This window comes from Staurois parvus, unplaced genomic scaffold (genome assembly GCF_062004578.1).
Source record: "Staurois parvus isolate SC_StPar_1 unplaced genomic scaffold, SC_StPar_1.0 ptg000347l, whole genome shotgun sequence".
Lineage (NCBI taxonomy): Eukaryota > Metazoa > Chordata > Amphibia > Anura > Ranidae > Staurois > Staurois parvus.
Window position 1 is genome coordinate 3,316,640 of NW_028318143.1, and position 22,370 is coordinate 3,339,009.

Below are 22,370 nucleotides of genomic sequence, written 5' to 3' on the forward strand. Positions count from 1 at the left end.
AGTGTCCAGCCGTGCCACCCATCAGTGCCCATCAGTGCCAATCATCAGTGCTGCCCATCAGTGCCACCCATCAGAGCCCAGCAGGGCCACCCATCAGTGCCATTAGTCAGTGACATCAGTCACTGCCACCTATCAGTGCCCAACAGTGCTGCCTATCAGTGCCCATCATTGCTGCCTATCAGTGCCCCTCAGTGCTGCCTATCAGTGCAGCCTCATCAATGCACATCAGTGAAGGAAATAATGTACCTATTTGCAAAATTTTATAATAGAAACAAAGAAAAACTTTTCTTCACATCTTTTGCTCTTTTTTTCATTTGTAGTGCAAAAATAAAACCCCCAGTGGTGATTAAATACCACCAAAAGAAAGCTCTGTTTGTGTGAAAAAAATTATAAAAATTTCATATGGGAACAGTGTTGCATGACTGAGCAATTGCCATTAAGCCTGCAACAGCACTGAAAGCTGAAAATTGGCCTGGGCACGAAGGGGTAAAAGTGCTCAGTAGGCAAGTGGTTAAAATCCAAACCAGACCTTAGGGTCTGATATGAATTTTGTGGGGACCCCACATGTCCCCCACTGTCCGCTCCTTAACAACCAGCTATTCACAATGAATTTGGATCATTCCTTATGTTATCGAACACACATATATCAATATGTTGCATTGTAAATAAATAAGCGACTAATAATGCTCAAACAAATGTGTTAAATCCAAACGTAACATTGGAATTCAAGTCCAAAAATTATGAAGATTTTTCCATGAAGAAAGTGTCCATTAACATCAAAAGTAAACTTGTTGTGAAATATGTGTCTATCACCAACAAAACCAGCCTCTAACTGAAGGTCTATTACACAACGCTGCATATTTTCCGGTGTTTGAGATGACAGCCAGGTAGATGTTCCAATGTTGCGACGACATGCTCCTTTTTCTTAGTCACAAAGAGTGCTCACATACAAAAGAAATCCTTCGTAGTGTAATATCGCCACAAATTTATTGATAAAAACTGCAATAATCCTACTTACAAAACCAACAGATAAAACATACACTACTGGTGCCAGCTCCAGACAGCGATGATGACGTCAGTTACCCCAACATTCGTTTCATCCATAAGGACATTGTCAAGGGGATCAGTCTAAATATGCTGACGTACTTGTACAATATATAGAGGTGCCCCGTTGCGGCAGAAGAATTTTTTCTCTAGAGTGTCCTATCTTTTTCAACCATTTATTCACCATTTCACGAAGAAGGAAATTCATAATCCATATCTCAATACCTTTAATATTTTATAGCAAAAACTTTTTAAACGTTAATGATAAAAACAGAGGTAAAATGCCCCATAGTGTATATTATATTTTTCCTAATATCAAACTTATGATGAAAAAATCTCTGGAGAAACAGATCTTTGTTACATAATTCAAATAAAATGTAGAAAAACATAAAATATATGATAAAATTGCGTTAATTAATTACAAAGAAAAAAGAAACAGGCAGAGAGACATAATTCACCAAATTATTACTAACAAAACTGTTAATATCCCACTCCACATCGTGTTTCAAGTTGGGAAAAACTTCTTATCTTATTGCTTCCCCTCCAATGGGATATATACTTGTCTATACCTGTCACCTGTAAACTAGATGGGTCTTTATTATGCTTTTGGGCTCATGTACACTGCAGCTGCTAAACTGATGTTCAGAAGCTGTTCAGCATTTTTTTCAGCAGCTCCTGAACTCTCCCTATTGTTTTCCTACGTGTCCATGTACACAGAGTCGTTTACAGTCGTTTACAGGCAGTTGAGTTTTCAGTTGTTTTTCTTGAACGCACCAAATTTGTGTTCAGGAGTAGATTTTACCAGCATTGCAAAATCCAAATGCTTGAAAATGAGTGTAAACGCTTGTAAACCTCATTTATAAGCGTTTGCGTTTAGAAGCGTTTTTTAACTGTTCCATATCCAGATGCTGTCCAGAGCCTTTTTTCATCATCAGAAATGCATGCAAAGCGTTTTCCATGTATTCAAATGGACCAGTGCAGTCAGTTCCAGGTTTCGCGTGAAGGAAAAATTGGTATGCTTTTCCTCCTACTGACACCAATGATGGGGCACCATTCCTCCCACTGACACCAACGATGGGGCGCTATTCCTCCCACTGACATTAAGGATGGGGCACTATTCCTCCCACTGACACCAATGATGGGGCACTATTCCTCCCACTGACATCAATGATGGGGCACTATTCCTCCCACTGACACCAATGATGGGGCGCTATTCCTCCTAATGACCCTAACAATGGGGCACTATTCCTCCCACTGACACCAACGATGGGGCGCTATTCCTCCCACTGACATCAATGATGGGGCACTATTCCTCCCACTGACCCCAACAATGAGGTACTGTTCCTCCATCCGACCCCAACGATGGGGCACTGTTCCTCCCACTGATCCCAACACTGGGGCACTGTTCTTCCCATTGACACCAGCAACAGGGCACTGTTCATCCCAATGAAACCAGCGACAGGCACTGTTCCTCCCACTGACACCAGAAATGGAGAACTAATTATTCCATTGACACCAACAATGGGCCCCCCTAAAGTTTGAAGGGCAGTAAACTGGCCCTTTGTTTCAAAAGTTTGGGGGCCCCTGATCTAGTTAAACCAATAGAATCAATAAATGAATAAATAAATTAATTAATTAAAATAATTAGAAAACCACTATATACAGAATCTTATACCCACAGTTGATCGAAAGGAAAGCATAAAAAAAACCCTAAAGAATGATCCATTTTGCTTCAGCAGGGGGAAAATAAATTCCATCCTGATCCCACAGAATGCAATCAGATGTTCCCTGGATTGGCACTTCCTGGTATTATTACCTATAAATGTTAATACCTAGTTATATTTTGTACAGTGGGGCAAAAAAGTATTTAGTCGGCCATCAATTGTGCAAGTTCTCCCACTTAAAAAGATGAGAGAGGCCTGTAATTGGCATCATAGGTAGACCTCAACTATGAGAGACAAAATGAAAAAAAAAATCCAGACAATCACATTGGCTGATTTGGAAAGAATTTATTTGCAAATTATGGTGGAAAATAAGTATTTGGTCACCTACAAACAAGCAAGATTTCTGGCTCTCACAGACCTGTACCTTCTTCTTTAAGAGGCTCCTCTGTCCTGCACTCATTACCTGTATCAATGGCACCTGTTTGAACTTGTTATCAGTATAAAAGACACCTGTCCACAACCTCAAACAGTCACACTCCAAACTCCACTATGGTGAAGACCTCTCATCTTTTTAATTGGGAGAACTTGCACAATTGGTGGCTGACTAAATACTTTTTTGCCCCACTGTAAATTTAGGAATGTATCCAGAAGCCTTTCCATATGTGAATATTAAAAATCTTGTCCTCCAGATGTAAAGGGTAATAAGGCAAAAAGCAATGAGCAAAGTGAAATACCTTTATCCACAAATTGGAATTCATGCTTCATTGATCTAACCTCCAATAGACTGACATCTCTTTGCTTTGGGTTGCTGGACCAATCAGTATTGCCTCACTAACCCTAATGTGTATTTCACAGTGAATGGCTTATGACTTGTGTCAATTGGCAAATGTAGAGTGCTCCTATTACTGTGAGAAGCTTCTGAGATCATACAGAGTTCACTGGCAGGTGCATCTGATGTGCAGTTGACCTGCTTCTGATCTGCAGTTGACCATCTTCTGGTCTGCAGTTGACCATCTTCTGGTCTGCAGTTGACCATCCTCTGGTCTGCAGTTGACCATCTTCTGATCTGCAGTTGACCTGCTTATAACTGCTTTTGCATTTCCATTCTGTGAACAAAAGCACATGAACACAGAGTCCTTTACATGTGCAGTGCTGGGACCATGGCTTGACTCCCACAAAAACATTTTATGCACAGAGTTTATCTATTTTTCCAGTGCTTGTGTGGGTTTCCATGGGGTGCTTTGGTTTGTTCCTACAGTTCCAGTATTGGTATGGTATAGTATGTTTACTGTTATATCCAATGTAAGGAGTAAAGCACAGTTAAATATGTATATGTGAACTGTTGTAACTTGTAACCCATATAAAATTCTGTTTGACCAGTCTTGTGATATCTGCATGACCAGGTCCCCAACCTCCAATGTAATTAAGGAATATGGCCCTAAACAGCTTGGATTGGAAGCCTTACATCACCAAGTCCAGGCCCTATTGTGCAGAAGATTAGAAGTAATTGGTTAAAACAAAAGACAGAGTTTAGTTCCTGCAGCTTTATTTAAAACTATATTGAAGGGGACTTGCTTTTCAAGGGACAGGTCCGCTAACGCCAAATAAAAAATGCTAATTAAAAAATAAAAGAAAAGAAAACATTATTAGCAAAAAAGAAACATATACTCACTTCGGACTCTGGCTACAGGTTACTGTAGGCATTGGTGACATCACAAAGCCTCACTACTGTCTCCGGGGAAAGCTGAGAATCCCCTAAATTTCCCGAAAATGCAAACCAGACCAATTTAAGCTGCAATTTACACAAAGTATAGAATGTGTCAGCTCATGCTGTATCAGATGGCTAAGTCTGAAGTCTGTATCACCCAAAGCTAGACAAAATGCAAGATTCCAAGGCTGTGTTGTCTCTCTAGCTAACCCACAGTGCTCCAGAAGTTCTTACTTACGTTGTAAAATGTTTGCTTGCACACAAAGACTGTACACACTTAGTAAAAATAAGTAGCCATAAAACTTAATTTTAAACATGTATAAATTTTAAAATAAATTACTCCAAACCAATAAAGTTTCCCTTAAAAAAATGTAATTGTGGGTCCTGGGTTATATGGCTTTTCCTAGTCTAGTGCCTCTTGATTCCTCCTCTCCAACACTTGTAAGGCCCAGTATCATGGTAGATCTCTACATTCAGCATTGCTTGTTCTGTACAGTCTTACTGTAAAAATGTACACATTTATGTAGCCTGGCCTCCTGGGCCCTCAGCAACAGACTGTTTTATAAAACCTGACATATTTATTTGAACCAACATAAAAATTAATTGAAATATCCTGTTGTATCAAATGTCAAAACTCCAGAGACTTTTTGGTCTAATAAAGATAACGGATGGATTTACATGATACTTAGTGAATATGTGGATTTCAGAATTGTTTGTGCAAGATATGATCTTTGCCTGGGCTCCTGTGTTCCCTGGGACATAAACTTTCACTTAATACTAGAAAAAAAAATAATTATTGAGATATACAATAGATTACGCCTGGTGGAGAGGATATTTCGCATTCCAAGAAAGCCTGGTTTTTCACAAGAGAATTATGTTGATAATATTGTTATTTCTCTTGTCAATCCAGAAGTGCTGCTTATTTTTAAAATACAAAGCTCTGAACTATTATATACCATCTTACAGCTCCTCCATAGCCTTCAAGTATACATCCAACACAAACCTATGTATCACTCATACTTCTCTCTTTCTAGGTAAAGTGTATTTATGGTCAAAATGTCATTGAAATTAAATTATTTCTTTCCTACTCCTATTATTTTGAATGATCCTGAAGTTATCTGAAGTCTGTTAACTTACATTGTGAAGCAACAAACACATTTACTTCCTTGGATTCTGTGACTCATATTCACTGTGCCCTGTGAGTAGGCACTAGTGATGGCCCGAACACCCCCTTTTTCGGTTCACAGTCGAACATTCGAACCTAACAAAATTTTGACCGCAAACTACGAACAGAGGGGACAATTCAGTAAGCGGTATCTTACCGCAACTGAGTATATGGTAAGATACCACACAGCTACTAAACACATTCTTTATTGTTTCAGCTGTGAGCGGGGTTCCTTACGGATAGCTGAATGTAAAAAGAACATTGCCTGGCATCAAAAATAAAAATAAAACCACCCCCCCTTCCATACCAAGCCCTTCGGGGTAGTGGAGGGGTTGCAACAAGCATTGTTAGAAGTCCTAACCTTCTCCAAACAGTAAGGAACATTTTATGGCCAACACAAATAAAGAGCAAGAATTCAGGTCAGGTAGGCAGGAGATTATGCATGGCACGACTACCTTAAGAATCTGAGAAACTAGTTCTCTTTGCAGCTGTAACTCTACAAATAACTGGACAGCTCTACTAGTTGATGGAATCTGGAATCTGGAGCATCAACCCGCAAAGTTCCCACGGTTCCAACCCACTCCCAGCTAAGACATGAGGTCTAGCTGTCCCTAACAAACAGCTTTCTATCCTGGTCTACTCATTTCCCAACCCCAAACCCCTTGACATAGATTAAACTTTATATACAGCATCTGCATCCAAAATGGCTGCCTAAATCTCATGAGAACTCTGTGTCAAATCAAGACAGAGGCTTTACCAAGATGGTGCCCAGAGCTCATGACAAGGGAAGCAATGATCCAGTGTTAGGCTTTCCCGAATGCTATTAGTAGTCACATGATTGCTTTATTTACACTGCCAGGAAGGGAAACACAATTAGCAATCATAGGAATGCTGTATAGATTTCCAATACAACTAACCCAACGGGGCAGAAGCATCACTCCTCGGATATAGCAGCAGCCACCAACCCAACAACAGCCACCTACATGCATGTAAAGTTGAAAACAAGCAAATAAATATTTACCAATCATAGCAATCAGCGCTTCTATATTAGGAACAACTACCTCTGTCTCTCCCATTTCCAGTTCTTCACCTGTGCAAGCAACATGTGTTAAGCAGGACGTTCCCACCAACATAACGAAGGCTTTAGGACATGGGTAAGTTCTCTTTTTAGGTTTACAAACTGTAGGCAGCATGGGGTGCAGGCAGGTCTTTAGCCAACATCTGGCTTTAGGGCCCCTTTAAACCCTTATAATCACAAATCTATGTTTAGGTTCAGTTCAAGTTTGCAAATTTTCATTAAATAAATCTTTTAGTGTGATTCTTAAAACTCTCTCAAAGCTAAGTCAGAAGAGAATAGGGTTGATTATGTGTGAATAATGTGCAGGAACACATGGGAAGCATCTACAAGGTTTATTTTTTTATCAAGGCATGGAGGTTTGACTAATAAATAGTTTTCCCATCACCTGATATACCCACTGTTCTCCCACTGCTACATTATATAATCTGTAACATAGCGACTGATTCCTCACCTCTTGTGTCTATGCCTTCTGCTTTTCATCTGTAGGCTGTTACTTACTGCTGTTGTTTTATATTGCATTTGTACAGGACTGTGGCGGATGTGGTTGATATATAACCTAAAGAGACCCTGTCACTCTCTAAAAATAATCCTAACACCCCTGCAATAGAAGATGTCAGGAAATTCCTGTGAATAGCTGGCTCAAAGACATGCGCATTCATATTGTATTGCACAGAGAACTGTCATCAGGTGCATGCATGAGCAAAGGAATGCACGCTGCTGTGGGCATGGATGCATAAGCATGTCCACCATCAATGTTGCCAGCAGATGGTCAATTTAAACAATGCCTTGTTCCAGTATCAGTGCTGGTTGGTCCTCAGCTGTGTCCTATGTCCTGCTAGTATCCTGTGCATGACTTCCGTTGCTGACCTAGCTTGCCTTTGATCTTATCCTGGATTCTGACAATACTTTTGGATAGTCGTAATGGTCCAAGCTGGAGCAATGTATCTATGCAACAATACCTGGAATTCTTCTTTACTTGTTATTAATATTGGCACTTACTCATGCACAGGGAAAGCAGTCATGTTGTGTCTAGCCAGTGGTCAGTCCATCAATTTACCATGGTACCATCATAGTGACATCATTAGACACCTCATTCAAGGTGAAGCAAAGGGCTGCGTTTTCTGAAATATCACCCAGTGAACAGAATTTGCACCTTTATGGAAACAGGTTCACTTTAAACCAAGAGATATGTTATTGTATTGTATTATAACAGCAGACAAAAATTCATCATTTGAGAAGCAGACAAACTTTTATGCAAAAAAGAATGCAACGACTGGCTTGGGAATTCGCTGAGCGTTCCACTAATTGTTTTCATATTTTTGGATCATTTTCTGGGCCAGCTTATGTAAAACATATGGCTGGATTTACTGGTGCAAAACCAGTTCACGTCAATAATTTCTTTCTTTCAACCTGCAGTCAATCAGACTATTAGAACTAAACTAAGATTAAATCCATTTACTCACAGCCAGAACATAAAAACATTCCAAGCCTATACCAACTTGTAGCCAAGCAGAGCATTAAAATATTCACTAAATGGACCACATTTTTAAAGGCATAGTCCACCTTTTGCAAAAAAAATAAAAAATGCACCCATGTTAATAAAAAATGTCTATTTAATACATTTTTGTACTGATGCTTGAGGAGGATCACAGCTTCAATCAGTGCCTCATGGGTACAGAGCACAGGCTTCTGTATTGTTTAGATCCCATCCCCAGGTCCATACAGTGGTATGGACCTACCATTGCGAGGCTTGAAGAAGTAATTAATGGACTAAAATTGTGGTGACAACACTACACTAGTGCTCCATTGAAATCTTGCAGTGGTAAGTGGGCCCTGTAGTCTTTCTATTTACATATCCCTGTGATTGGATCTCTTAATGAATGACCTTGATGTGCTGACAGAACCACCTCAAATTCAAATACAGACAGAGGGCTCCAGGGAGAAGCACCCTGTGATTCAGGTAAGTGGGGGATGTGTGTTGAGGGTGAGGTGTTTGGACACCTAAATATGGGTGTAACATTAGACATGGTCAGAAAAGTCAACCAAACCTGTAGTAAAGCCCAAACGTTTTTCGGACAAAGTAGGGAAGGGGTCAGACTTCTTTCATTTTTTTTGCCTTCTATGTTCCAACAAGGAGATGTAGATCCTTGGTGGAGGAACATATTTTGGCCCTTTTTCTTTGTCAATAGTTTTGCTTAGCTCTCAATGAACAGTTGAGGTCCATTGCAGGTGATGGCTTCATATGAACTATAACATGGTATCAGGGGTAGACTGACAACTCATGGGGCCCCCGAGCAATAGGGGATCATTGGGCCCGTGTCCTTGCCCAAACTCAAAAAAGCCTATGAAACAGGTACCAGGGGCATCTCATGGGGCCCCCTACTGACCCCGGGCCCTCGGGCAGTGCCCGAGTTTCCAAATGGTCAGTCCTCCCCTGCATGGTATTAACCATGGTATTAATCATTCCCATGATTAAGTTGGGGGGTAAATTGAGGGTGAGATGTTGTGACACCTAAATATGGGTGTAACATGAAACATGGTCATAAAAGTGAACTAAGCCTTTGTAAAACCCAAACATTTTTTATATAGTCTATGGAAATGTTCAGATCACTGTCAGTATTTTTTCCTCTCCATGCGCCATCAAGGAGACATAAATCCAGGGTGGAAGAACATATTTTTGGTACCCATTTTGCTGAACCCCCATTAGACAACTGGGGTCCATTGTTGATGCTGATTTCTTCTATATAGTGAATTATAATATGGTATTAGCCATAGACTCCCCATTTATAGCATTCAGGGTCAGGGGCTGGATGGATTTGTCTATAGATTCATATATGTGTTAGTGAGGTGTATATGAGTCTGTCACAGCTCTGACAGAACTATTACAAGTAACTCTCCTGAGAAGTGGTTGAGTTTTACAGGCAGAGGAGCTGTTTGGAGAAGTTGAGAGAGAAATGGAAACTTATAAAATACCCTTTCCTGAGGACTTAAAGACAAATTTTGTCACAGAATATTCTTCACGAGGTGATACAAAGTTACGAAGAGAGAGAAATGCAGCAGAATGTCATCATCTGTATTTGGACAAGCTTATCTTAACACTGCTTGTTAATTATTTGTACAATGCATGTAAAGTATTACAGGTTTTTTGCTCTCCGATCCAGTATTGGGTACTGATATGTGTTTTAGACTTTTTTGGAACGTTATTCCTGGTATGTTAATTGTATTGTTTATCTTTTAATGGAAATTGTAATAAACTTATTGAATTTTAGTTATGTGTCTCATGATGTGCCAATAAAGTCTGTTAATTGCTAGTGGCGGAAGGTGGTTTATACCCTGTTCTGCTCCATTTTTCTCTAGTTGATATTGGGATGTGGCACTTTGAAAAGCTCTGTTGCTTTACAATAATTACCTCCACATTCCTTGTCACTGGTATGGCAGTACTTCTTTCTGACTTATTTACAACAGGAGTGCCATACAGTAAATATTAGTTAGTGTTAATTTGTGTTACTCCCCTTTAGCACCTGATAGATAAATGCATGTACAAGCTATTGGGATTTGAGCACAGGTATATCTTGTTTCTTTCTTTTTTTTTTACAGTAAATGTGTCACAATCAAGAACTACTTGATGTTCTTGCATGTGTTAGAACTAAAAATGGAACCGTTGCACAGTTTTCATGAATTTGGTTCAAGGCTAGCAACCACATACCTACCACCAGAAATGCAATGTAGATGCCTCAATATATTGCCCCCAATATTTTAAATCTCAAGCTTTCATTAAAATAATACCTGGTAATCCTGTAAAAAAATGTCCTTGTTGAGGCATTTCCTGATATTGGGTGACAACGCTCCGTCACCAACCCTCAACTGTTGTCCTGTGATGTCACCTGCTCACACCAGCTTCCAACAGGAACTACAAGTGGCTATTTCAACACACCTTACGCAGGCATGGTCCACTGTTATAAGCGATCATAAGCGAAATCTCCTGCGCTCAAGGACTCAGGTGGGTGGCGAATAGATCGAACCAGACCTGGAAAGATCGACCACCAATGCATGTAGAGTTGTGCAGCTCCAAATAAGGCTGGGGAAGCCCGACCAATACTGCAAATCAAAACAAAAACAAGAAGCGCACCAACCTTGCGCATTACCTCAGTAACCAAAGTTTATTAATTGTAAAATAATACTCACAAACAGCGAATAAAATCAGGCATATAGGTCCTCAAAGGGACCTGAAAAGTAGAAAGCTTCTGAGCTCTGATGAAGAAGGGATGCCCTTCGAAACGCGTCAGCTGTACTGAGTATCTACCCCCATGATGGGATCCGTGCTGGGTTTCTACTTTTCAGGTCCCTTAGAGGACCTATATGCCTGATTTTATTCGCTGTTTGTGAGTATTATTTTACAATTAATAAACTTTGGTTACTGAGGTAATATGCAAGGTTGGTGCACTTCTCGTTTTTGTTTCGATTTGCACCACTGTTATAACCATCAGGAAACATGCTCTGTCCACTTTTTAGACGATCCTTGAATACTCATCTCTTCAGAAAGGCTTATCTTGCCCCTACCTAACAGCCGTACATGTATTTTCTCCATCAGCCCATCGCCCACAGTTATTACCTTTTGTATCTCTTGAACCTGCCTCTTAGATTGGAAGCTCTAATGAGCAGGGCCCCCTGAATCCTCCTGTATTAATTTGTATTGTAATTGTACTGTCTGCCCTCATGTTGTAAAGCACTGCGTAAATTGTTGGTGCTATATAAATCCTATATATAAATAATAATAATGCTCTGAGAAATGCCATGTAGCCATGGTTGAAGTGCATGTAGACATGAAGTGGCTGCAAAGGGGAAGCAGGAGCAAAAGCACAAAAGCACTGAGATTCAACAAGGGATATAAAGTTAGTAAAAATAGGTAATTTATTATTTATCAAAATATCAATTCTTTATAAACCACAGACTCTTTGCAAACAAAATGTATGTCATTCAGTTAAGGCTCTTTCCTACTTTAATCAGAAAGGGCCAGGTAAGGCTAATACAAATTTAAAAAAATGAGCCACAGTAGTTGTGGATTGACCTTGCCCTCATAACCCTTTTGTCACCAGCACTTGTTAAATTCTCTGTAATAGAGCCATTTCCAAACTTCAAACTTCCAGACTGCTGTGCAAAAATCTGCAAATGTGTTCTTTGCTATGTAGTAGAGTTCATCCATTCTGTGTGTTCCTACAGCTGTGCCTCTGATCTGCCAGTGTGTGCTCTGTTTCTTCAGCTGCCTCTTTGATGTCCCGAATTGTGTTTCAGACACTATGGTCTCTTGTCTTTTTTTCTGTTTCCTGCTAATTAAAACAAATTATTAACTACCCATGGGCTATATATTGCACAATGATTTAATGCCTTACCCAGAAAATGTTTGTCTTAAGTCACCACACGGATGTTTACAAGACGACGTCAAACTCTCTGTAAATACGGATACATTAGTAAAGCTGGCCAAGCAATGTTAGAATTTCTTCAGATTCCTGTGAATTGTCCAAAATTCTAACCTTTGGTGACCCTTCCGGCACTGCTTCACAAACTTCAATTAAAAAATTGAAGGTGCCAAGCATAAAATTATCAGCCAAACAGAGACTGCATCCAGTCACATTCAGGCACTGTTCAGATATTTTTCCAGCCATGGGCCCCAGGAAGATTTTTCCATCTACACTCTCTATCATGGATGGAAGAATCAAATGATATCTCCAGTTCAGCCCAAGATGTGTATGGCCTGCTTAAGACACCTTTCATATGGGCTTTCCAAATAGGTGCACCTGTCAGTTTTTTAGGTAGACCTGATTGAAAGCTCCATGTTGGTCTGTGGGCAGGACGTTGTAAAATGACTTGTACCTATTTGCCTTGCCTACCTCCAAGTTCTTTCACATCCCAAAAAAGAGACTGCATCCTTTTCCATTTTTCAGGACCTAAGTGTGACCAATCGGAGGTAGCCTGATGTACATAGACACATGTCCATCTACATCCAGCAGCCCATAAGACCAACATGGGTCTGCCCCAAAAGTGACATTCATCCCATTCTGCTCCAAGTTGAGTGGAGAGCACCCATGTGAAAGAACTCTTCAAAGTCAAAAGTGATTTTTCAGTTAAAGAATAGGCTAAATTGTCAGTTTAGTTCTTAGATGTCCCTGCTTCATAAGGTTTAAATTGGAACATACTTGCTATGCAAAAGCAATGTTGATTACTCATACAGGTTGCATCGCCGGCCCTTGTCCCTTACTACCAGCCAGCAAGGGAGCAGAGTCCATTTGGAATCCCTCTGTTGAGTAACAGGGAGTATTATCCTCTGTTAAATATCTTCACTGTAGCTACTCCATCCCATTTAACAATGTTAAGTCAAGTGCTGCAATTAAAGCTACTAATTAGTAAAGTTGATCACAAAATATAGGTGACCTTAGATTTCGTACTGAAGTGCATGAACTAGGATACAGGCAGCTCAGGTTCCCCAAAGGCTTCTAGAATAAAGGGACCAGTCAGTGCTTTAATCGCTGTTTCTGTTGACTGGGCACCCTTAAGTTGACTGCCAATGCCACCAGATACACCTTACTATCCCTGAAAGAATATTTAAAGTGGTGGTTCAGGTTGTTTTGTGTCCCCATTATCTCATCAGGAAGACCTGTCAGGAGCTTCTTTGACTATTATGCATAATTTGGTGTCATTAGCTGCTCTATGATACACAACTTTGGAAGCAAAGTTAAGATTCCCCTTGACTTCAATGGGGCATCAGGATCAGAATTTCTGAACTCCCATGATTCACATATTTTTAAAAAGTTTGGCCAAGCCACAACTGATTTTCAGAAGTTTGCTGATCTCTACTGATTAGCCTCATTCCCTAGTCCTACTCTCCCCCTATCTCATTTAATATATCGCACCCTGCTTCAGCTAGAGCATCACATGAAAGTGCACCAAATGATATCTCTTTCTAAGGAATGTGGTATCCTTTTGGGGAAAAAAAAGACCGTTTCACAACTTGCATCATCAACTAATAATATATTTGAAAAGGAAAAAGTCTTTTTTGGAATTTTAGATCTGAACAAAATTGCAAACATGAAAGGAAAGTTAAATATATATTTTGACTCAAATCTCTGCAGTCTAGCACCAAACAAAGTAAATGTTGGAGAAGCGTCAGTTAGAATGAAACGTCACCAAGATCTGACAGTTCTACAAGTACTTGAATCAGATTTAGGCTTTGATAGGCTTCTTTACTCCTTTATTCCTGAAAGAACTAGCTGAGATATCGTCATGACAGATAATCTCCTTGTTATAGAGCCCACAGAACTGTGGGATTTCCAAATCTATGAATGATTACAATGCATCTCGATTTTCTTTCCATGTTCAGGAAGGTGAAAGAATTTTGTGAAGATTGAGATAACCTGATTTCAAGTCTTTAGCATAAGTTTAGACCCTTAAGAAAAATTTTTCCAGAAATCAAAATGATTTTCAAGATGTAGGTGGAGTGTGATTATCTAGAGAAGCAAGATTCAATAATATATAAAAGTAGGCATGTCAAAAAAGTCTGGAGTTTTGAAGGGAGTGAGATGAACTAGCTAAAAAGTATCAATATAGCATAAAGCACTGCTCCTTTTCCATCAGTACACATCTTTATAAGATATTTTATCATAACTGGTAGTCTTGTCCAGTAAGGAGCTAGATGGCTACATCAAAAATTATTGTATATTGTAAATAGTGAAATAGCCATACATAATATCCTGGCTTAAAGTAGAAATATGGCCAGGCTTCAGTATGGACACTGAAACATTTGCATAAAACAGTAAATTAACTTTAAAACAAACCCCCAACTGACCTCAGGCACTGTGGACCAATTCATTCTCAAATATTTTAACAGAAAAGTAATTGTCCAATTGATTAGACAGAGAGTAACTGTAACGTGCAGTTTGCTAAACAGGTGCAAAGTTAGAAGTAATAATGCAAAACAGGTTCAGGATGGCAAAGAACATTTATACACTGTAGAACAATGCAAAATACATTGTAAAAACTACAAAAACATGGCCTCTTCGCAGCAAAGTCAGGGTATCATGTGCCTACATGGTCTACGACACAAAGTATGTTAATGTGCTTTACTTCACCTGGTGTATCTACTTTTTTTTTGGAATGCAACACTCCAACAGACAGTATGGCATTACTGAACTTTGTGGAAAGTGTGCAATGCAGTGCCATTGGCAAGATGTGTTGAGAGGATGTTAAGAATAAATGGCACTGCAGCACCCCAAACATACAACATGTACCTTCCCCACATTGTAGTAAATTATACTGCATGTATTCCCACATTGCAAAGATGTGAACTGAGTATTAAGGTCATACAAAAGTCTACATTTTTTTAAATTAAAATACAAAAGATGTTATATATACCTGCTTTGTCCAATGGTATAGCACAGAACACTTCCTTACCTCTTCTTTGGTTCCCCCAGAACTATCCTCTCCTGCTCTCTGTGAGTGCTGTATGCTATGGGGGCACCTCTGGTGTACATAGACACATACAGCACAGCTCAGGCCCCCGCTCCCTCCTCATAGGATTTGACTGACAGCAGCAGGAGCCAATGGCTCCCACTTGTCTCAGTGAAGCCTGTGAATCCAGGAAGAGAGGAGAGAAGTGCTGCCAGCAGGAACAGTGCTAGATTACTGTTAGGTAAGTGTTTAGGGAAGGAGGCAGAAAAAGTAATGGGATGCATTCCCTGCATTAAAGTAAAAACAAATTTGTCTTTATAACTACTTTAAAACCCATCTCCGGGCAAAAAAAAATGCTATGCGGTGGGGCTGTGTCCGCACTGCATGGGTCAACTGGTCATTTTTTTTCTAGGGGTCAACAGAAGGCTCATACTCACCTGTTCCTTTGATCCTCCAGAAAATGGCACTCCTCCACAGTCCAACGGTGGACTGTTCCTGGTCAATGATGCCTGCTCTGGGCGTGATAATGTCAGAAACAGTCCACTATTCAAGACCGCTGGAGCACAAGGGTGTCGGACTGGTGTTGTGCTGGGAAAAATGGAGGATCAGGTAAGTATATCTCCACTCTCCTCTCCCCTAGAAAAAAATGAGCAGTTTTCTTTTGCCCCAAGTTGTGCTTTCAAGTTGCAGATATGGTTGAATGTATCTAGAGCTAAAACATTTTTTTTTATTTTGGATAAAGTATGGAATGGTTAAAACCCCTGATCATTTTTTTTTGGCAGAGGAAGAAAAGTCAACATTGGAAAATTTCATATTCTAATATCAACTTATGGTTTTAGATTTTCATCTCTAGTAACAATAATCACCAAGAGAATTTGAGAGATTCAGAAATACTAAAGACCTTCACCACTCTTTTTAAAAATAAGAAAAAAGTTTAGCCTTAGATACACTATATATCATATTAATATATCGGTTTCAGATTGAATTTAGGCAATAACATCTGATACTGTACATCAAGCAATGGCAGCCCCCATATCACCACAGATACAATACAGTAAAGCTGACCAAGCAATGTTAGAATTTCCACAGATTCCTGTGAATTGTGCAAAAGTCTAACCTTTGGTGACCCTGCCGACACTGCCCGGCTTAACAAATCTCAATTGAAAAATTGAAGGAGCCAAGCGGAAAATTGTCAGCTAAACAGAGACTGCATCCAATCAAATGCAGGCACTGTTAAGATATTTTGCCAGCCATGAGCCCCAGAGAGATTCCTCTATCTACACTCTTTATCATGGAACTGGTTCACTTTTAGGCCCGTTTAGTCCACCATGGAGAGCATTCCTTAACATCAGAATAGCAGTTCACAGATAGATTTGACTTGCTGCCTGGAGTTGGATTATCAGAGGCAGCAAGTAAGGGGTTTCTGATAAGTATCCCTCATTTTTCATTTCATCTGCTCAGTCCACAATCAAGCCTTTTTTTTTTTCCTTTTTAATCCTCAACACGAAATGTCCTCACAGCTGCTACACTTGATTGGTTACCATCATCAGCCTTTCTGATAAGTGCTATATTGTAATGCAAATTCACGCTGTCAAACCATTTCTTCTTTGAGTCACTAGATTGTTCCTATTCTTTTGCAAACTGATGGCATTTCGGATATCATCAAAGGGTAAATTGGGATATTATGTTGCTCAATTAATTTACTCAAGTACACATTTTATTGGAAACGGCAACCAATTATTATATTTTCGAAGAGCAGAAACAAGGCAAGTGATTGCATTGTTCAGCAAGCTGCGTATTGTGTTCTGAGTGTACGAGATTTCACTGTGTCAGCTCCTTTTGTTCTTGCTTGTACATTTTTATGAATCCACGGATTTCGCTTTATTGGCCAAACACAGCAAAATTATGCAGTAAGCAAATAGTTTCCAGCCAGGAATCTCTTTTGGGGATTCCCCCTTGAAACACTGTTCCTAGAGGTCAGAAGTTAGACCGAGATTTTCACCTACGTTCCAATTCCATTTGAAATAAATAAAACACATGGATGGGAACACTTTCCGTTTTTTTAGGGCAATAAAAGAATAGTTTGTAAGCTTAGGGTGTGTTGGCAGGGTAGTCTGTTCAACAAATAATAAGAGACCTTGCTCCAACAGTGCAGACGGCGAGGCTAACATCATTCCTATCAATCAGCAGGCTGGCCGGAGAATGCAGCCAAGGATCCAGAGTTCTCATAATCATTGTGATTATCTCCATTCACATTTTGGGTGAATGGAGCCATGTGATTTATAGGCATCTTTTTTACACACTTGTATGTGCTTTTGTTTTATGCACAAATCAGGAGCCAAATCATGATTTTTGACCCCATAGACTTTAAATGGGAGTTCCTGAAAATGCACATAAATAAATGATTTTGCAAGCATTTTTCATTAAAGTTTAGGGGCCAAAAAGTGTGATTTTGCCCCAAGGAAGCTCATGTTGTTTTCCAAGCTTCACAAAACAGCTGACGCAACTGTCACCCTTTGGGAATCACTCAACAAAAAGCTTAGGTGTGGTCTTGAGTGGAACAGTATGGTTTTTAGAGTTCTTTTTTGCACACTTGTATGCGCATTTGTCACACGTTCCTATACACAACTTGAATAACAGGAGTCAAATCAGGGTTTTTTTTGCCCCATAGACTTTTAATTGTGAGCATCTATAAATGTGTATAAATGGTTTTTCAAGTATTTTTAAGATACTCCCATTTACGTTAAGTGGCCAAAAAAGCTTCATTCAAAGCTCATGTCCTTTACCAGGCTTCACAGGACAAGTGACACAACACTCAAGTGTGAACGACCCATTAAGTGGGATTCTTTGTTTCATTTTTCATCTTCATTTGGAGGATTGGTGCAGCAAAAGCTTAGGTGTGAAAAGGTGCTTGATCAAAGACTCTGTGCAGAATCCAGCAGGTTCCCATCTCTAGACATGGAATGTGAACCCGCCTAGCAATGGCCTAGGTCCCAAGCTGAATATTGTGGGCACAGATAACACTGTTCAACAGGTAAAAAGTTTTGGGCATAAAATTAGCTAATCTTACATAATTTTGTTGTGCTGAAAACGAAAATGACCCTAAAAAATGTTGATTGGCTCTAGTTTCCATGATATATTCACCCATCTAATCACGTAAGCCATTCAAAATTATGATGCAACTTCAGCTGCATATTGCGCAATTGATACTGGTGACCAATAGAAAATTGCATGTATACTGAGATGATGCAATATTAGCCTTTAATTGCATCACTTCACTGCATAAAAGCTGCAGTATCTGTAGCTGATTGTAGTTCGACAGCGTCTTTACATTTCGTTTTATGCTTATATAGGCTACTCAGTAATGCCTCGAACTTGTGTGAATAAAGCAGATAATTTCTGCTATATCTGCGGTGAAATAACTTTTATCTCACAAAAAAGGAGGATAACAGGAATGATTAAGAAAGCCTACAACTTGTATTTTGGCTGCAAGATAGGAGACCAGGACAAGAGCTGGGCACCACATATATGCTGCAATTCTTGTGGGACGGCACTGGAGCAATGGTTGAATGGAAAAAAGGCATCTATGCCTTTCGCTGTGCCAATGATTTGGAGAGAGCCAACAGATCATGTTAGTAATTGTTACTTTTGTATGGTGCCTCCAATTGTAAAAGGGCTAAATAAGAAGAAAAAGTTATCTGTGCACTATCCAAATATTCCATCGGCAATACGTCCAGTTCCTCATGGAGAGGGGCTACCAATTCCTAAAGCACCAGAATCCTTCGTGGTTGAGTCAAGTGAGGAAGAACCTGAAGCGTGTAGTCATGTGCAGTTGTAAGAGATAGCCCTTTCCTCGAATACAAGAGAAAAGCCAAGAGAAGCAAAACCGACACAAACTGAAGACAAAACTAGTGACAATCCTAAGTATTAAAATGATTCAATTTAGCTTATGGCTATAATTTTTCTTGGTAATCCTATGCAATATATTATGCCATTTAGGCTTTGTTATGTAGTCAATATCACTTGCTTTATATTTGTGGAAAGACATCTATCTATATAATTATTGTGCATTATGTAGTCATTACGCCTATAGTAGAAAACTTTCCGTTTACAGAAAAACTAGAGCCAATTGACAAATTTCATTGTTATATTTGAACTCAGAATGTGAAATTCATTAAGAAATGGATCCTTTTGTTTCCAAAACTGGCAAAAAAATAAAAATTTGTTGAACAGTGTAAGATCACTACCTTCATGTGAGTTGAAGCTGTATGCAAGGCAAACTATTACAATGCACAGTAACAAATTGGTACCGGAACGCTCCCGGTGCATATTTTGCGACTGACTGCCAATCACAGCGATCACATAATTGAAATGCCCACCTCCGCCTCCCAGCATTTGGAAACTCTTAAAGGGTCTGGAGGTGGTGGCAGAAAGGGGTTAAGAGCACATGGCTACAAACTGCCCACACATTTCCCTAGGTCTTTAGGATGCCATGAATGTCCCTGGGCCCAACTGTACTGGTGGAATACAAACAGAAAGAATGCAATACCTGAAGCATGGTGCATTATATTCATATTTAACAACCTTTAAAGGATATAAAAACTTCATTTTTCTTCAAAACATTTTATTGGGAGTAGTTGACATATTGCACGAATGAGATTCCAGGAAAAGCAATAAAAATAAAATATTCTAGTAAGGTAGAAATGAGCTTGAAGTCTGCAAACTTTGAATTGTCTATGGGGACAAATCTCGGCATTCAGTTCTGGCCATTTGTAAGGTAATAAGCATGCTTTTGTCAAACAAAAGGAAAGATAGGCACTGCATTTTGGGACATGTACTAATGCCAAAATTAAAACAAATAAATTCAAAAATAAATAAATAGATACATAAATTAATACAGCATCTCTTCTTATGCTGGATTGTCAGCAACCCCTAATAACTCTAATACACTGACATTATGGCTGCTGTGAGCCTGTCCTTTTCTACTTAGTTGTTCAATGTCCTCCCTTGGAGATCAGTGTATCCCCATTGTTCAATGTGCTCCTTTGGCAGTTTGTGTGCCCCAATTGTTTAGTGAGCTTCATTGGTGGTCAGTGTGCCCCCATTGTTCAGTGTGCTTCTTTACTGGTCAGTGTACCCCCATTGTTATTTAGTGTGCTTTCTTGGTGGTCAGTGTACCTCCTCTGTTGTTCAATATGCTTAATTGGTGGCGGAGTACCTCCATTGTTCAATCTGCTTCTTTACTGGTCAGTGTACCCCCATTGCTGTTTAGTGTGCTTTCTTGGTGGTCAGTGTACTGCCACTGCTGTTCAATGTGCTCTCTCTGTGGTCAATGTACCTCACTGGTATTAAATGTGCTTCATTCGTAGGAAATGTGCTTCCATTGTTCAACCTGCTTCTCTGGTGGTCAGTGTATCCCCGTTGTGGTTCAGTGTGCTTTATTGGTGGTCAATGTACTCCCACTGCTGTTCAATGTGCTCTCTCTGTGGTCAATGTACCTCACTGGTATTTAATGTGCTTCATTCGTAGGAAATGTGCTTCCATTGTTCAACCTGCTTCTCTGGTGGTCATTGTACCCCCATTTTGTTCAATGTGCTCTACTGGTGGTCTACATACCCCCACTGATGCTCAATGTGCTTTCTTGGTGGTCAGTGTACTCTTTATGTTGTTAAGTATGCTTCCTTGAAGGTTAGTGTGCCCCCATTGTTTTTCAATTTGCTTCCTTGAAGGTCAGTGTGCCCTCTTGGTGGTCACAGTGCTGATTTTTGTTGGTGGTCTGTGGGAACCGTGTTACTTTCTGCACTTGCAAAATTCTGAAGAGGTCCCATATTACTTCCTCCAAATTCCCAGGTCTCCCTTCTGTGAGATCATGCTGGAACTAAACAGGTGGCATCAGGCTGGACATCCCTCTCTCAATGTCTGTCAGTCAATCTCGGTAAATCTCAATGTCAGTTTTGGCGTACGATCAAGAGTCATTAAATATTAGGATTCTTAGAGCAGTTCAGTGTCCCATACGGAACTAAAATAACCCCTCCTGATTGGTTGTGGGCAATCCAGGTCAAATCTTAGTTCATGCAAGTTGCTTTTCTTATCTCCTATATTATACTATACTTTACATTTCCAGCTGCAACTCAGCCCTCCCTTTAGTCTTGTACAGCTGTGCAGTCTCCTACCCTGTACTGAAATTGCTGATTTAGATTTTGTTGCACACTGTGAGCATCTCACTATGTGCATTAGAAGCTGCAGCAAGTCCGAGCCCGTCTCATTTCCTGACTTGAGGTCATCTTGCATCATCTAGCTCAGTGGTCTCCAAACTGTGGTGGGGGGGCTGGATGCTGCCCTTTGCTTGCTTTTATCTGGCCCTTCTGCCATTTTTCCACCACTGTCAGCATCAGTGGAGCATAAATTCTGCCACTGACACCGACAATGAGGTACTATTCCTCCCACTGACACCAACAATGGGGCACTATTCCTTCCACTGTTACCAATGATAGAGAACTATTCCTTCCACTGATAGCAATAATGGAACACTCTTCCTCCCACTGACACCAATGATGGAGCACAATTCCTCCCACTGACACCAACAATGGGGCACTATTCCTTCCACTGTTACCAATGATAGAGAACTATTCCTTCCACTGATAGCAATAATGGAGCACTCTTCCTCCCACTGACACCAATGATGGAGCACTATTCCTCCCACTGACACCAACAATGGGGCACTATTCCTTCCACCGTTACCAATGATGGAGCACTATTCCTTCCACTGTTACCAATGATGGAGAACTATTCCTCTCATTGACACCAATGATGGGGCAATATTTCTTCTACTGATACCAATGATGGGGCACTATTCCTCCCACTGACACCAATGATGGGGCACTATTCCTTCTACTGATAACATTGATGGGACACTATTCCTCCCAATGGTGGCATACTATTCCTTCTACTGATAACAATTATGGGGCACTATTCCTCCCAATGACACCAACAATGGAGCACTGTTTACTCCCACTGACACCAAAACACTTTCTACTCCCACAGGCCACAGTTCAGCCCTCCTAAAAGGGAAAGTTTGGGGACCCTTGATCTAGCTCTTTCCTCCCTAGCCTTACTGTTCCTGACCTGCCCTTTTCTTTTATTGGACTTCAGTTCTTTCAGTCCTGGAGGCTGACATGTAGGCATTACCGCAGTTTCATGTTTTCACGATATGAACAGCACCCTGCTGGCCTCTCCCATCAGCCATGGTCTGCATGTGTTGCATACAGA